Below are 4,881 nucleotides of genomic sequence, written 5' to 3' on the forward strand. Positions count from 1 at the left end.
ATACAGATATATATATATATATATATATATATATATATATATATATATATATATATATATATATATATATATATATATATATATATATATATATATATATATATATATATATATATATATATCGGAAAATCCACACTTGAATGATCAAATATACAAAATAAATGTGAAACTAATGAAACAATATCGTGTCATGTGTTTGGTTCTTGGGCAGTGATATGGCGAATGTACAATTTGTAGTTCTACGTGTGGTTGTTTTTCCAACAATTCGAAAACTTAACCTACATTCTAAAATGACTATTTGTTTTTTGGGTAGCTGTGCGGTTGTTTGCAATTTTAATTCACGCCCGGTATCTTGTACTTTGCAAGTACGCAGTAACCGTCTGTTTTCAGTCAGTTTGGAGACGTTCCGTGATTGCATACCCGTCCGCGTTTAGTCGCCAATTGCTGTTTTGTTTTATGTGGTTTTGGGAGATGACTCTCGAATTGAGACATATTATAACCATCCTCGTTGTTACGAATGCTCTTTGGCTAAGCGAAACTACCGGAAACTCGCTGAAGGACGGGTTTTTCCAACAACTGTTCGAAAGCCTGTTCCATTCGAAACATGCTCCCAACCAAACGAAGGTAAAAGTGGATCCCGCAACCAGCTTAAAGCATCCAGAACGAAGTTCCTTTGCTTGTTTTACTCTCAGATTCCAGGTTCTTAGAATGTGGTACATCACATGATGGGTGGTACTGTTGGGAAGAGGCACATCTTTTCATCGGAATAACAATAATAGTCTATATTTCAAGCATTAATTATTTGCGGAAATGACTCAAGGATGACATCGAGACACGTGCACGCTGCTGCGAAGACAAATTTTAGTTCGTTACAAAAACCAACGCATGATGTAAGGCATCCAGCAAATAAGCATATTGTATCGTAATAAAATGTAATCGCTTAGTTTAGGAAAATATGTGCGCTGGTAGCTCTTCCTTGGAAATTGTATCACATCATTAAAATTAGCCCATAAAAGTCTTTCAACCGTTACCGTGCTAGAACAATCGAGACTTGATTGCGTATTTTGGACGCTGTCGAATAAACAGATTCAGTTGGGGTATTGGGTGGTTAGATCCGTATGTGTGTGTCCTTGCCTTCTATTAGTCATACGATGATTTCGTCGTCGAATGTGGCACCTACTCGCTAACGATCGACGCAAGTACGGAGACAATCGGTATCCAGCGGAATCTCTAAAAGCCTCCACGGGTGCTGATGAGCTCTCGTGGGCTTCAGTTGCTTTTTAGGCGGCCGTGTCGAAGCATTACCAAAATTTTTAGGGAGTATTTCAGCAAAAAAAAAACGCCCACGAAACGCATTCACAATGATGTACCCGCGACGGATGGTACCGATGTGGGCGCTGGTCGGGGCCCTCCTTATTCTTGGTGCGACCATCGTCCCCGTGTCGAGTGAATCGGATACTAGTGAAGGATTTTTCGCTCACCTATGGAATTCCATCTTCGGTTCGAAGGAGCACGCAGCAAGCAATACGACTGCCACTGGGAACGAAACGGATGCTCATCGAAACAGTTCCAGTGAGGCTGCAATAAGCAGCACACCACTACCGAAGGTAACAGTTGTCAGTACTGATAAGAATGAGGCTCAAAATACCACAGAAGGAGTATTAGGTACGACATCTTCTGCTTCGTCCTCGACTACGTCAATCATTGGTGTTACTGGTAAAAACGGCTCAGACGCATCTCAGGAGTCCTTATCAACCACAACCGCCAACTCTCTGTCATCTGAAGGAACAACGGTTGGATCGAACGCATCTACAACGGTGTCTCAGGAGGTGCATACCACCACAGATGCGAACAGTAGCACACTGGCAACATCGACAGGATTCCACACGGACGTTGGAAATACGACAGCGGGTGCTACGACGATAACTACAACGACGACTGCTCGTTCCAAGACCTCCGCGTAACGGACACATATGAGAGTGTTAGAAACTGGTTAGGAACTTTCTCTCCCAGCCACTCGGGTCCCACGAGGTGATGATTTTGAATTTATGTGCACTTAATGTAAGGAAATAAAACAAAAATGCATGAAGCGAGCAAACGGATGCAAAATATATTCATATCAGCGTTGAAATTTGTGCTACCCTTCTCGTGGTATTGTGCCTGATGGCGATTAAGACACGTGTTGCGTATGCGAATGAAATAATGATGATGGAGTAGTTCGTTTTGGCGTTGGCATAATCACTAATGTGCGAAATCGTAACAGCGGATGGCAATTACTGAACTAGGGCAACACATTTTAGACAAGAAAAAAAATATATCACTCAAACACAACGGCCAGACTAACTGACCGGAAACTTTCGTTCGAAGCGGCTGGAGATCGTCTTAATTGTTTTTCTGGTGATCGTCATTAAATCATTCAATGATTGCAATTAGCTCCTCGAGAAAGAAATAAAATTATACAAAATTTCTGGCAAACGACTGCACAAACCATTAAAAAGCTCACGAATAAAGTGTGTTATGATTCAGAAAAGGAGTAATGTTTGACATCGTATCCTAGAACCCATTCGGCATGTCAATGAGCGCAACCAAAAGGTTTGATGTAAATGTACTGAATGTATAACTTTTCAGAAAAATCAGCGTAAATAGTAAACAACGAGAACGTTTCACATACGAACGTTTTAACTCCCGAAAGATGAGAATATAGAAACAGTGCGAATAACCAGATGCGTTGGTACTACTTGATCTCTCATACAAATAGAGCTGATGTATTCACGCATTAAGCGATTTTGTGGCATTATGTGTCAATACAGTTGAATATTACTAATCTTATTTACTTGCTATCACAATATTTTTGAATACTGCTTAACAGTGCTATGCTGAATGTTATCTTTTAGGCCGTTATGCTCGAGTTGTTACAAACTTCTCAATCCGGGTCCTTCTCGAAGGCTGTGGAAAGCGCCAAGGACACTAGCTTCAAAACATCGCTCACATATGATCTCTGCGTGAACGGTCATAATGACGTACATCTAGTTTTGCCTATCTTCTGCTTCAATTTAATAGTTCAATTTGTTTCTTTCTAAACCTGTAGTTTCGTGAATATGTCCCAAAACGATACATTTGGTGTTGTATTCTTTGCTTGGATATTACCACACCATATAAAATGTAAATTGTAGCTGTAATCGTTACATGAATTGTAGCTGGGACATTTCTAGTTTACTTAGTACACATTTGAGCCTAAATGTCTGCAATTGGCATAGCACTATTTTATAGCACTCATTTATCAGGCGCTACAATCATTTAGCGATCGTAACTGGTTCAAATATTAACGGGAACACTTTCGCTCTGACTGGAAGAACGTTTTTGACACTGAGAACGGCCTAATACGACTATAAGGGCTGTATCTTCACCCTAATGGCAAGACCAGCCCTTCGGAGCCTAGCGAGCTTAATTTGCTGTACGATAGTGAGGCTATCCGTACATACGGCTCCAACAATCTTTTCGTGTGTGATCCTCTCTATCGTTGGACAGGTTTGCGTTATACCCAAGATCATTATGGCGCTAGGTTGAAAAGGAGATAGGGTAGTTCATCCCCCTGGATGCAAGAAAAGGCCTTGAGAGATTTTCTTCCTGACAAGTGAGTTAATGAGCGTATTCCTACTTTCACATTGCTTTACGCTTGAGAAAGTTCTTTTGCGATGAAGTGAACGTTTCACTGAATTCCAGGTGAGTTAATCGTAAATTAAAAAGAGTACCATTTGGGTAAATATAGAATACCTAATAATTAAAAAAAAACCATTAGGTTTTCTATATTGCTATTTAACAGCAGTGGTAGTATTATTTCATTGATTTCACAGTTGTTATATCCTAAGTGCGTTACCTACACAGTGAGCTTCTTGAATGTAAAGGAATTGAAATTATCGTATTAAAAATACTGCAGGCTGATTAGTTATGTCTCAAACTTGATGTTAAAAATTAAGTTGCTTCATCCAGACTGTTTGACATCACAGAAAAAGTTATACGTGTAATAGCTTTCCTGTAAAAAAATGCTAATGCTTATGGAAAATCGTAGATTTCGTCAAATAATTAAATGATGACTATAATAAAGTGCCAAAATCTAATAATTTAAAAACCAGTAAAAAACATATTTTTACGTCTTTTTGCACACAATTTTGCATATTCCGTGTGTTGTTAGAACGTTTCAACTAGTGCATGCGTTACATTCCTCTTCCGTCATACTACGATTGCATAAGCTAAAATGAAATACATGAAAAGAGAAACAATAGTCAGTACTAATGGCTGCTTTATGACAATATACTTACGCTTGTAACTTGTATCCACAACTAACAACACTTCGCTGAACAGGTTTTGCTGAAGAAATAGCTTACGAAGGATACCTACACATGGCCACATTATCGTCAGCCTCGGCTAGGATTTCGGACAAAAATGCAGCTGACGCGCAGGCATACAGTTCACGTACATTTTACTTTATTGTAACTTAGCGCACCATTTTCCATTCTCACTTGATCCATCAAAATCTTCCATCTTTCCGTTAACCATCCCGGAGCTACGAGCGGGGGTTGTACGTCGTGTATGGGGGTTTTATTCTACCATCACGCGCCTTTGTTTCCAGGCTTTCCTGTTATGATCTTTATTCATTCTTCATTTTTTGTTTGTTTGTTTTAATTCGCTCGCTAAACCGTTTTCCCCGCCAGTCCTGCTGCTTGTATACAAAATTTGATACGATAAAAATAGTCTGCTTTTATTGATCGATCCCTCGGTTTCTTTCCTAGCTTTGCCTAACTTTTCCTCCTTCTTTACCTTCCCACGGAGGATCTGCTAATTTACGGGGTCCTCTTTTTAATTACGCCTAATAATATGTAT

Source organism: Anopheles nili, chromosome 3 (assembly GCF_943737925.1).
Source record: "Anopheles nili chromosome 3, idAnoNiliSN_F5_01, whole genome shotgun sequence".
NCBI classification, from domain to species: Eukaryota; Metazoa; Arthropoda; class Insecta; order Diptera; family Culicidae; genus Anopheles; species Anopheles nili.